The following is a 13,850-nucleotide window of genomic DNA, read 5'->3' as shown; positions in this document are numbered from 1 at the left end:
AGTGAGAGAATGAGAGAAATAGAGACTGAGCCATTATTCAGTTTTCTATTTATCATGGTGATACCAAAGTTTTTAAGATATTACCTACTTAAGATATTTTGTGACTAACACATTAGACTTGCACTAGAGAACAAAGCCATCATGATAGTCTGTAAGTACCCTCAGAGTTAATGGCAGTAGAGTGGCATGCATGTATCGTGAAGAGAATATGCAGTAGACCTGTATCACTACCATGGATTTTCAATTATTATTTTATTATTTGTATTACAGTAGTGACCAGAGGTCCCCAACAAGACTGGGGCTCCATTGTGCTAGGAGAATCCCCATCACCCCAAAGCCACTTCTTTACAATGGAATAGAGAAGAGACCCAAAAATCATTGATCTGAAGTAATGGATGTCCTGGCACATATGGCCAGGATGTGTGGCACTCTAGTAGTTTGTCCCTCCTTTCTAGAAGGCAAAAAGAAAAAAAATATTTGAAGTGAAGGAAAGGGCTAACAATCAAGTTTACTTACCAACAAGAGGTACTGAGCCTTCGATACTATTGAAACTAAAGGAGATGGCCCTCAATGTGGCTCTAGAGGGCAGAAAGCTTCCATTCCCACAAAGACAAGCCAACTACTCTGTAATAATACAGATGACAGAACCTGTAGCAGTCAGGGTTAAAACAGTATCAGTCAAGAGTGCTCAGTTTTGGGAACAAGTTTCCAGACATCAGATTAATCCAGTTTGAAGGCCGCAAAAATGTTCTTTTTGACAAAAATGTATTGTTGTAGCCAAATTAATGAGGGAGGTGTGACAGAAAGGAGAAAAAAAGAAAAAAGAACTGAATTGATAGGAGGAAAGCTCCTGAGTACAGCACAGGAATGGCACTCTGCTACTTACAATATTTACTAAAGTTGTAAGTTTCAGTCACAGACATCTTAATAATCTAATGAAATTCGGTTCTTAAAAATGGTACCTGCATATGGATATATCCTGTTAGATCTTTTACCAGGAACAGCCTTTTTGTAGATATAAGATGAGTCATTAGCACATCTAATGTTTTCTAATGTTAATGTACATCAATACTTATTAAATCTCACTGAAAAGTCATTAATATAACTTAATAGAAATCTACAAATGATTATCTAATTTGTTTGTAAATAAAATTAAACTTCATAAATTGCTATGTCAACATAACATTAAGGACCCAATATAAACCAACAAAAGAAGGTGCCAAGACTGAAGGCTGAAAACTAAATCTTAACTCAGCATGATGTGCAAGACATATGGTAGGTAAAATCTTCAATAACAGCAACTTAAGCATAGCAAATTGAACAAAGGACAGCATTTCAGCCTTAATTTTGAACTGCTTTGCCTGTTCAAGTTAAAGTTATATCCTTATAGCGCAATGCTGAACTGTTATATGAACAAAGCCCCCACTGATAATTAATGGGAGTTTTGTTTGTCTAATGACTCCAGGGTTAAGCCCTGCAATAGTTTTCAGTACAGTGGAACTAGACAGGCAACACCCTGAAAATGTGCCTTTTAATATTACTTTCATGTAGATGTTCGCAGTTTGCTATCCACTAGGAAATGAAGACTCTTTTTTGTAAAACAATGGGGTAGCACATGCTTGTGCAAGTGATCCCATGAAACAAAGTGTTTTTATTGGCACATCTTCTACAACTACTTCTCACCCCTCACTGTGTTGTTGTCTCTTTGCCTCATCTTACAAATTAATTTCCTGTGCAAATATTATTTTAAAGATATATTACTTTAAAAATCTGTCTGGTTCTGAGCCTATTGTTGATTCCACGCAAATAAACTCTTTACAAAGGAAAAAACAACACTGTTATAAGGAGAAGTTGGAAGACTTTTGCCTCCTTAATTTTCTAATCTTATTCATATTTAGGCCAAGATTTTCAAAATTAGCTTGTGACATTGGATGGCCAACCTGAGACACCTTAAAAAGGCTAGACTTTCAAATGGGGGTGTTCAGCAGTTTCTGAAAATTAGGTCCTTTTAAAGTTTTTCAAACTGGGTACCCAAAACTTGAGGTCCAAAAGTCAATAGTCACTTGTGAAAATTTTGAGAAAGATACTTTGTGGAAGCAAGTAAAGTGTTGATTACTCTGACTGAACAGCCATTTAAGTGTTTCCTCTCAAAAATCGGGCAGATAGGCTCAGTCTCTCAGGTTCATGATGGAGAAATAGGCCCTTGGTAACAGATCCTGTCTTGTGAGGCAGAAATGTAGCAGGCACTTGGTGCTTACTCAGTTAGAGAATTGTGTGTCCCAAGAAGGAATCACTGTGAGCACTGTTGGAGTTTCCAATAATGAGAAGGCATTTGGGATAAGTGCACCTCTCCTCCTGAAGAAGTATATATATACGTTTTGCTGTTGTGCTTGCATGCAAAGAGTCTCCTAGCAAAGATGACTAAAGTTTTTGGTAGGCTCATGAAGTCCTCATGACTTCCACTATGGTCACTCTTCTGTCCACTCAAACAATCCACTTTGGACTCTTAGATGTTAAAACATTTTACAACTGTTTCACTGGGAACCTCTAGCACTGCTATGCTTTGGAGAGGGATTTGAAATCTGGCAGAGGCATTGCCCTGGTGTTAAGAATTGCCCTTTCTGACATTCCAGTGAAAATCTATCCTAATTTGCAGTTTGCACGTGTGCAGTAGAGGCTTCTTAAGGTTCAGCAGCTAAATTCTCCAAAGTTTCCATCTATAATGAGCATAGTCCATCCTCACAGAGCTCCTATGTACCAACCAGACTAAACATTTGAAATCACCACAGAGCAACTCAGCAAACTCCATCCCAAGGCTCCAGGGCTGAGCAGAACTTTCATAAGTAATCCATCCCATCCCCTGCAGCCCATTCCCATTCTCCATGAATTTATCTAGTTCTTTTTTGAACCCTATTATAGTCTTGGCCTTCACAACATCCTCTGGCACAGAGTTCCACAGGTGGACTGTATGTTGTGTGAAGAAATACTTCCTTTTGTTTGTTTTAAACCTGCTGCCTATTAATTTCATTTCATGATGCCTAGTTCTTGTGTTATGAGGAGTAAATAACACTTCCTTATTTATTTTCTCTCCACCAGCCATGATTTTATAGACCTCTATCATATCCCCCCTTAGTTATCTCTTTTCCAAGCTGAAAAGTCGCTGCAATTCCTCCTCTCAGTGACTTAAGTGGCATGAGGCACCAGAATTGAAAGACAGATTATCTTTCAAATGCTCTCAATGCTCTAATTGCTGGCACCCAATCAACCTGGAGGAGAAGAAAATAACCTGAAATACAGTGGAGTGAGAAGACATATGGACATCAGGGAGGCATGGGAGCAGCCAGGAGCCAGGGGAGGGTGGCAGAGAAAGACTCTGACAAGAGCCAGGTGATGGGAGGGAATGGACAGAGGCATGCTGGAGGGAGCAGACTAGAAGGAGCCAGGCTTGGAAATGGGAGCAAAGGGGTCTGAAACCACCAGACCTGGGAATTAAATCAGGATTCCTGAGTCTCAACATTCCTTTGCTATCAGTAAATACCTATGGATCCCACTGGCAAACAGCATGTTCATCTCCATTTATGGCTGGTCCATGTATAAAATGACAATCAATTGCTCCACTAGTTCAAGTGGCAGAGATCTATGCTATGGATGTAAAGGTTCCAGTCCTGCTGATGACACAATGTTGGAGTCAATGTGTTCCTATGTGATGGAAATTTTATTTTTTCAGTTTGCTTTTTAAAAAGTTTAGTAAATGAATTAAATAAGAAAAAAGAAGAAACCTACATTAAAAGAATATTAATTACAAAGTCAAGCACTGAAAAGGTGGGAAATGTCAGTATTAAGGTTTCCTGTGCAACCTTAATTAGCCCTGTCGTTCATCTGCATTATGATACAGACTTTAATTACCAGATCAAATATTATTTTTTTGAAAAGACCCCTGCCTCATTCAGTGCATACAACAGATGGCGCTCACCAAATAGGCAGCTATTCAATGTTTCATTTTATCCTCATCATTCAGTATGCTGACCGGTGTCTTATTTCTGCATACCCTTCACACGCTGCTCTGAATACGGAATTATCAATTTACTCATTAGCTTTTCTGTGACACTAATTACTGTAATTAATAGGTGTGTGCTTGGCAAACATTAAATGAATTTATCTGCACCCTGCTCCTCTGAGATGAGGTGGTATCATCCTCATTCTATAAGTCAAGAACTGAGGCACAGAGACACTAGGGTCAGGAGTGTCCACTCATTTTGGGTGACTGTTTGAAGATGCCTAGGACCTTATTTTTCAGAATACTTAGCATTTCATGGCACTTTATACACTCAGGGCAGTATTCTCACTTACTTCAATTGCAGTTGTGAGTGCTCACTACTTCCACAACTCAGGCCCTTACGTGCGTTAATATGAAGCACTTAGAAAATGAGGAGCACACAATTAGCTGCCACCTGCAACACATTTGATTTAAAGGATTTGGAGCCTGATCCTGCATCATTGATGTTACTGGGAGTTTTGCCACTGAGCTCAAGTAGATCAGAAGCCATGTCTTGGTCTGCATAGGAATTCTGTGATAGCAGCAGGGCCAGAATCCTTCATCTGTCTTATCCAGGAGACCATCCCTTCTCTTTCTCCAACCATCCACACTGTTTACTACAAACCTTCCAACTTCTTCAGCAAATGAGGCAAAGGTCCTATAGATCCCAGCCTCATTCACTAACCAACCCTGATTCATTCCCTGAGTGCCATGTGGATAAAATACTGTGTGATCATGTGATTAAAGGCTTTGCCACAATGCATGTGCAAAAGGGGACCAAAATAAGGTTGTATAGCAAAACTTCCATAAACTTCAGTTGGGCCAGGATTGCACTCATTAACTTCAAAATAGTCTTGTTAAAAATTGACAATTCCACTCAGATTCATCCAATTGGAATAATTTTTCAAGGAAACTCAAATGAAGGTGGGTAGAAAGGCAGAGTTCCAAGCCATGTCTAGATTGCATTAAATACAGAGCTCAAGTTCTAGGCAGAATTAGGGCTAGAGTCTGGGTTTGACATAGATGGCATCGTACTGACAGGGCAATCAGGCAGATCAACAGCTCTTAAAGAATTTCTTCTATCTGAGGACAAAAGAATTTCTACAGAACTCTTCTGACAAAATTTGGGCTAAATGTGAACCAGAAATGGAAAGTGAACCCCTTCCTATTTTGGATCCAACATAAAACCAAAACCATGCGGGTTTGAATTTGGGGATCTGAATCCAAACCTATCTGAAATTCCCAAATATTCTGATCTGAAGTTCCAGTTTTGGCTCATCTCTAAGAATGTACTGTAGGGAATATTCTGCACTAGCAAAAGAATGGTATCTTTCATCTGTAATTTCTATGATTCATTTGTAATACTACATAAAAGCAACCACGATGGTGTTTGGTTCATTTTTGTATCAGCACTCACTTAAAGATGCAGTATTTCATGAGGCCCACTTCATCACATTATAAAAATGTGAAAATTAAATAGAAACGTTAAGGAAAGACTTCCAAATCAGCTCAGTGATCCACAGTTAATGCACACCACTGCACTGTCATTCACGAGATTTAAGTTTGATTTTCTGGTCCTATTCTTTCTCCCAGAACCAGAGCCTGAAAATACTCCAGAGGTAAAGCTCTCTTTCTCTGATGATAAAGAAGTGCCTTGTGTTATATGACTATGCAGTCTCCAGCTAATTAAGGAGAAAAGGTGATGGACTTACAATAGAACCCAATGTAATCTTCTTTGATCATAGAACTAACAGCTGTGACCTGGGCTTCGGAGGAGTGTATGACAAATGGAGATACTCAGGGTTCCAAAACAGACAGCTCAAATGGGGAAGAGAGGAAAGAGGGGCTGGAGAGGAGATTATTCCATGGGTCCCACTCTAAAACCTATAGTCAGTTCTCTTAAGACCATCACTCTTTACTCAGGCAAAGCTCCTGTACATCCTAAATCTGGCTGACATTGTACATATAAAACTCATAGTAGCACAAAGCTGGAAGACAGATGTAGAATCAGCAATAAGACCTCCCAGGAATTATCCAAACAATTCTGAAATCTGAACTTTGATACTGTAACGTGAACAGAGCAATAAACATGAGAAGACACTATAATGACAGAGTGGGTTTTCTTCTTAAAGTATACAAATAATTTTGATTAATTAGAAACACTAGAGATTTTGCTTTCCAAATCATACTAATCCCATCCCAGCATAGAGATGTATGCCAAAATAAATGTCATACTCTTCTTTAAATTAACACATGGGATCAGATGAACAAGAATCCTCAATCCCCTTCCACCTCTCATATAGAGCCATTTAACTGCTGGGAAACAGAAAATTATTCGCTCCTGGAACTGACTCAGAAGGCAGATCTATCATTCAGTAGCCAGCATATGATTCAGCTTAGCTTTGCATAAAAAGTTAAAAAATCCAAAAGCTACCAAAAAAGGCTCTTGAATTAGCGAGCTGCCTCACTTTAACCCTCCTGAAATGCCTGCTGAAAGATTCTGTGAATCATGACTGCTGCAGGAGGAGCACCCCTTCTCCGAGAAAGTGGCAACTTTCCGTGACATCCAGCAAGCAGGCATTCCCCTCTATTTAAAGACATCTTTCACTCAGCTAAAAGGTAGGATGAGAATGTAGTCATGTAGTCAGACATCCAGAAAGATGGGAGGGAATTACTAAAATACATGGCAGTTACAAAAAAAAAAGAATAAGTAATTGTGTTATTTTCAGATGAAATGAATGTAAAACAGTGCAATATTTTTCTTTCAAAATGTATTTGATCTAAGTTGATTATATAAAACAAGATGTCTCTTAAAATAGGCTGATTTATGCTCACATTTTATTATCTTTACTAGCAAGCGCTGAATAAGAAGCAATAAATGTTACTGCAAGTAGGAAAAAGACATTCCATTCTTTTCAAGTCTCGGAATACAATACAAAATGTAAAAATACCAGCAAATATTCCACTTATCTGAAATTCAGTGTCTGAATAGCAAAATGATTTACTGAGCCTTCATATGCATTTAATATTTCTTCATGTGATGTACACACAGAGAATGAAAAACCCTATTTCTGTTGTGTAATCCCCTCACGTTTCCAATGGGATACATTTCAAATTGATTATGGGTTATGATCTAGTTATTAGACTATTTGAAAACAGTGCTACTTTCCTTTCAGATTAATCACAGGATAGATTTTTAATAGCCTAATTACAATATTTGCTGAGTTATTAACATAGGGTAATTCCTGTGAATTCAAAAGACTTAGGTTCAAAATATTCCAGAGCCCCTCAGTGATGCTTGTTATATAAAGTGTCTTTGTACAATGCTGTTAACAAAAAGAGGGATGAACCTGCTAGATTGAAAGATTTAATTGAAAACATGTTGTTTAATTTCCGTTATGTTTCAATGTGTTTGCAAGTCATTTCATTTAAACGCTTCAACAATGCTAATGCTCCAAAAGGAGTAAAAAAAACTACACCTGTTATGGCACAAAGTTAAGGATGTACCAACCATGAACTACAAACTCCCTTTCTAAGGGGTTTATTATTTTACCTTAAAAAATGGTTTGAACTGACAATTGGTATTTAAGCTTTTCCCCCTCCCCCTCTCCTTTCAATTTTTCTTCTGCATGAGTTTAGCTATTTTGTTTTTTTTATAACATGGACAAAAAGGGAGGGAGGAACTTTCTGTGGTTTCAGATGCTTTTTTCATCACGCTCTACTGAAAAACAGCAACTTTTTAAAAAAACTGAATTTTACATACCACTTAATCCTTAGTTTGGAGTGGAAACTTTTCAGCAAATGATTTAGGGTCACTCCATTTAAAAATCCATTGAGTTTTAAGATTTGAAAATTGGCTCATGAACAGAAAAAATACATTTTCAATGAAGATTCCAGAGCACCTTCACAATAACACTGTTACAGATTTACAATAGGGACTGAATTTATAAAGCGTAACTTTTCTGGGGGAATCATCACAACTCACCCTAAGATCATTTTAACAGTGCCTCCAGAATATGTACTACCACAGGAGGGCTTAACCTTTGCACTACAAGAGATGTTGTCAGTTTGCAGATTTGCAGAGTGTGAAGGCCAGATTTAATTTACACTAAATCAAGCAAACTGTAGCTGCCCTTATCCTTAATAGAGTGACGCAACAAAGGGTACGTCTACACTACAGGATTATTCTGATTTTACATAAACTGGTTTTATAAAACAGATTGTATAAAGTCGAGTGCACGCGGCCACACTAAGCACATTAATTCGGTGGTGTGCATCCATGGTCCGAGGCTAGCGTCGATTTCCGGAGTGTTGCACTGTGGGTAGTTATTCCGTAGCTATCCCACAGTTCCCGCAGTCTCCCCCGCCCCTTAGAATTCTGGGTTGAGAGCCCAGTGGCTGATGGGGCAAAAATCACTGTCGCGGGTGGTTCTGGGTAAATGTCGTCATTCCTTCCTTCCTCCGGGAAAGCAACGGCAGACAATCATTTTGCGCCCTTTTTTCCTGGATTGCCCTGGCAGACGCCATAGCATGGCAACCATAGAGCCCGTTCAGCTTTTCTTTTTTTTTTACAGTCACCATATGTGTACTGGATGCCGCGGACAGAGGTGATACTCCAGCGCTACACAGCAGCATTCATTTGCTTTTGCATGATAGCAGAGACGGTTATCAGTCGTTCTGTACCGTCTGCTGCCGGTGTAAATTGGCAATGAGATGACGGTTATCTGACCTTCTGTGTTGTCTGCTGCTATCATGGGTGCCCCTGGCTGAGATCGGTTGGGGGCGCAAAGGCAAAACTGGGAATGACTCCCTGAGTCAATCCCTCCTTTATGGTTTCTAAAAATAGAGTCAGTCCTGCCTAGAATATGGGGCAAGTGTACTAGAGAACCAGTGTATCAGAGAGCACAGTGCTCCATGCCAGATCCCACAGAAATGATGAGCTACATGCCATTCACGGGGGGTGCCTCTGCAACAACCCCACCCGTTGCTTCCCTCCTCCCCCAACCCTCCTGGGCTACCATGGCAGTGTCCCCCCCCCATTTGTGTGATGAAGTAATAAAGAATGCAGGAATAAGAAACAGTGACTTGTTAGTGAGATAAAATGAGGGGGAGGCAGCCTCCCGGTGCTATGATAGTCCAGGCAGGACATTAAGCGGTGCGAGGGAGGGGAGTCCAGCATGCCGCTGCTATGATAGTCTAGGCAGGACAGAATCTTTTCTTTACACATGAAAGGGAGGGGGCTGATGGAGCTCAGCCTCCAGTTGCTATGATAAGGACCGTTACCAGCCGTTCTGTACCATCTACTGGGAATGACCAAGAATCATTCCTATTTTCACCCAGGCGCCCCCCGGCCAGCCTCACCTGAAGCCAGCCAGAAGCACTCACGGGTTGATAACAAGGATGGCTAGCAGTCCTACCACACCGTCTGCCACCAGGCAGGGGAGAAGAGTGGATACTGCTCTTCACTGCTGCAGCATCGCGTCTACCAGCAGCATTCAGTAGACATAGGGTGACATTGAAAGAAGTCAAGAAACAGTTTCTTTCCCTTTTCTTTCACATGGGGCTGGGGGAGTAAATTAACGATCTATTCCCTGAACCACGCCAGACAACGCGTTTGAACCTACAGGCACTGGGAGCTCAGCCAAGAATGCAAATACTTTTCAGAGACTGCTGGGGACTGTGGGATAGCTGGAGTCCTCAGTACCCCCTCCCTCCCTCCATGAGCGTCCATTTGAGTCTCTGGCTTCCTGTTACGCTTGTCACGCAGCACTGTGTAGCCTGTAGATTTTTTTTTCAAACGCTTTGGCATTTCATCTTCTGTAACGGAGCTTTGATAGAACAGATTTGTTTCCGCATACAGCGATCAGATCCAGTATCTCCCATATGGTCCATGCTGGAGCTTTTTTTGGATTTGGGACTGCATTGCCACCCGTGCTGATCAGAGCTCCACGTTGGGCAAACAGGAAATGAAAATCAAAATTTCTCGGGGCTTTTCCTGTTTACCTGGCCACTGCATCCGAGTTGAGATTGCTGTCCAGAGCGGTCACAGTGGTGCACTGTGGGATACCACCCGGAGGCCAATACCATCGATTTGCGGCCACACTAACCCTAATCCGATATGGTAATACCGATTTTAGCGCTACTCCTCTCGTCGGGGAGGAGTACAGAAACTGATTTAAAGAGCCCTTTATATCGATATAAAGGGCCTCGTAGTGTGGACGGGTACAGCGTTAAATCAGTTTAACCCTGCTAAAATCGGTTTAAACACGTAGCGTAGACCAAGCCTAAGAGAATCCTACAGGTCAGAACATACAATTCCCTTCTCTCAGATCAGGTGGAGCGCTGCACTCTGGGACCTGTTGTCTAAGGGCCTCATCTCTATATTAAAAAGTGAGAGAGTGGTCATTAGCTGTATTGAGGGCCACAGTTTGGTGAACAGTCTGTACCTTCTCCACCCACAATTTTATTGTGACAGCTTTGAAGAACTTATTAGAATGTTTGATATTAACAATCACACTTCATCATCCTACAGACTGAATGGCTCATATAAATGGCTTCTTTATAGTGATATGGCTATATGTTGCATTTAAAAAAATATATTGTTTTGAGGCACCTCTTTTTTCAATCCTTGCTATTGGGCTTTCAAGATGGGTCAGAATTTATTACACTGACTGTGAAGTGCTGGGACATGGACTGAAATGGAGATGCCTGTGTGATGATGCGGTTCTGGCGGGACCCAACTGAGAGTGCCAATTCAGGACCAATTGCTTAAACAGGGCAGTCACAGCCCAAGGCTGGGGTTTTTTCACGTCTAAGGCAAACCAAACCAGCCAGACAAAAAGGACTTTGGTTTCACCCCACTGGCTAACCACAAGTCACACAAGCAATTTCCTTAGATACTCCAGTCTCCCAGTATCACCACCAGTGCCTCCCGTCCTGGGGATGAATGGTTATGAAAACCAACACCCCAGTAAAAGAAAAAGGTTCTCTCGATCCCAAAGGACCAAGCCCCAGACCCAGGTCAATATACACATCAGATCTTACCCACAAAGCACGCTGTTGCCAATTCTTTAGAATCTAAAATCTAAAGGTTTATTCTTAAAAGGAAAAAGATAGAGATGAGAGCTAGAATTGGTTAAATGGAATCAATTACATACAGTAATGGCAAAGTTCTTAGTTCAGGCTTGTAGCAGTGATGGAGTAAACTGCAGGTTCAAATCAAGTCTCTGGAGAACATCCCAGCTGGGATGGGTCATTCAGTCCTTTGTGCAGAGCTTCTGTTTGTAGCAAAGTCCCTCCAGAGGTAAGAAGCAGGATTGAAGACCAAATGGAGATGAGGCATCAGCCTTATATAGGCACTTCCAGGTGTAAGAACACTTTGTTCTTACTGTGGAAAATTACTGCAAAATGGAGTTTGGAGTCACTTGGGCAAGTCCCTGCATACTTTGCTGAGTTACAAGGCATATCTGCCTCCTCTCAATGGGTCAATTGTGTAGCTGATGGTCCTTAATGGGCCATCAAGCAGGCTAAGCAGAGCTAACACCAACTTGTCTGGGGTGTTTCCCAGAACGGCAGCATCAATTTGAAATACAGACAGTATAGATCCAATACTTATAACTTCAATTACAAAATGATACAGGCATACAAACAGCATAATCATAACCAGTAACCCATAGCCTGGTCTTCGACACCTTATATGACCCCCTTTACATAGGATTTGGTGCCACTACAGGACCTTGGTTGCAAACCATGTTCTATATGGTCCCAGTTTATATCAATAACGTCACAGCCTGGAAAAAAACCAAAAAGCAGAGTAATTAAGTAGACTTTGGAGAGCAATTATACACACTGAAAAATAAAACAAAACAGCTATGATAGTTATAGCTCTCAGCTGTACTCCGTTGCATTGCAGTATAATACAGCAGGGATCCCTGAACGTGAACATGATGCCATATTAATGGGGAGAAAGACAGACAGAGGACGGAAGAAGAGCCATAACTTGGGGCTTCCTTTAGCTGGAAAATCAGGACCTTTGACATTTGTTTTAAATTTACTTTATTCAAATCACTTATCACACTAACGAACTCAGTAAAAGTGACCAATATGATGAGGTAGAATGGAAATACAGTGAAACACTCAAAAATTAAGCTGCCTGAGGGACTCAGAGGCAATGAGTTCTGCTGCCACAAGGGAGATCCAAGGGCCCAATTCAGCCATATACTTAAGCGCACGCTAACTTGAAAAGTCTCAGTAGTCTCAATGATTTCAATAGGACACCTTACATGCATTAAGTTAGGCACAGCTTAAGTACCTTGTTGAACTGGAGCTCCAGTTTGGATCCTGGATTTTGTCTCTTATTTAAAACAACTAATCCTGTAGTGATCCAAAATAATACATTTCACTCTTAGTGTTGTTATAGTGATTGGACCATTGCAATAGTATTTCTTTTCAAAAGGTCTGACCCTTTTCCTAGGAGAGGGACCACATCAGATGACCCAACCTAGCTAGTCCCTTAAAATTAACAGGATCTGGAGGAAGCATCATCTGTTCTTCCTTTGTCACAAAGAGCCATCAAAGACTTATAGAGAAGAGAATCTATGAGACAGAGAATTCCAGAAATACTCAGACCACCATAGTAATAAGCATAACATAAGTCTCTAAATAGACAGATGGAGACCTGCACCAAGAATAGTGACCTTTAAAACAGTCACCAAAAAATTCACCCCTGCAACTCATGACTCCCAGAATAAAGTAAAAAGGAGAACCTATAAGAAAATGTAAAGACAGCAACACTCTTTAGTAAGAGTGGCGACACTACAGTCCAAATTCAGCAAAGCACTTAATTATGTTAAATTCATCCCTTCCAGCACATGCTTAAGTCCCCCAGCATCCTACACCATGAAATACAATAAGATTTTATTCTAGCATACAAAAGGGCCAACCTGTAATTAAAAAAAAACAACAATAAACTCTTTGTAATAAGAAAACTAGCACACTGTAATCTTCAGCAGACAGTTTTTACTTGTACAGGAATATTGAAAATAAACATGGAGTCCCAGCCAGATTGTCATGAAGACCAGGACTGCCTCTTTTCATTTTAAACAGGATGTGCCAGCAATTTTTCTTTGATATGGCATGCAGCCTTGCTAAATTCAAAGCCCCAAGACTTCGAGGTTGCTAAAGTTGTTTAGCATGGCTTGTCATGCAAAGTTGATGGCTCTTCTTCTGCTGTCAGTTTTGTCATATTTGCACAAAAAGAAAATAGTGTCAGATGGGGAGATGGGAGGGGAGGAGACACACCAGCGTGGAAGCTATGTATATTCGTGTCTTACAACATAGTTGCCATTCATATATCTTAATTTTCTGCAAAACCACATCATTGAACACAGAAGCCCTAAAATTCAGTTTATTCTGTATCTGTAACCTAATGCACTTCCCAGAGGTATTGGCCTCATACCAAAATAAAGATAAATATGCAATTTCTGGTCCAGGCCACTACGCCTTCTTTAATGTATACTGTCACCTGCACGTATTTAAAGTTGTATGACAATTTTCATTCAAGGTCACACAAGACACACATTATACCTTGGATATTTATAAAAATATATTAAAAGATATAAGGTTACTCCATCAGTATAAGGTCACTCCATCAGTGAAGTTTTTAGAGGTTGCAAGTAATTTTCCATGTACTATATCGCTCAATTAAGTTAACAATATTAAATTAGCAGAATTATCAGAATTTACAAGTTATTTTATCAGCCAATTGGGTGCTTTTTTGGAGTCAATTATTCTGTTTATCACCCTGAGCTGGATT

General features: G+C 40.4%; 2 protein-coding genes across 2 annotated transcripts in view; one reads left to right on the top strand and one right to left on the bottom strand.

Moving 5' to 3' along the window:
• Positions 1-13,850, bottom strand: part of NT5DC1 (5'-nucleotidase domain containing 1) — a 238,906-nt gene that overhangs the window by 119,834 nt on the left and 105,222 nt on the right.
• Positions 6,430-13,850, top strand: part of COL10A1 (collagen type X alpha 1 chain) — an 80,792-nt gene continuing 73,371 nt past the window's right edge. Inside the window, exon 1 of the mRNA XM_030556164.1 lies at positions 6,430-6,655. The gene's annotated coding sequence lies outside the window, so the exon portion shown is untranslated. The remainder of the gene's footprint in view (positions 6,656-13,850) is intronic.

The sequence above is a fragment of the Gopherus evgoodei genome, chromosome 3, assembly GCF_007399415.2.
Source record: "Gopherus evgoodei ecotype Sinaloan lineage chromosome 3, rGopEvg1_v1.p, whole genome shotgun sequence".
In the NCBI taxonomy this organism is placed as follows: domain Eukaryota; kingdom Metazoa; phylum Chordata; order Testudines; family Testudinidae; genus Gopherus; species Gopherus evgoodei.
Note: the sequence above shows the minus strand (reverse complement) of the source record. Positions and strands in the feature narration are given on the sequence as shown.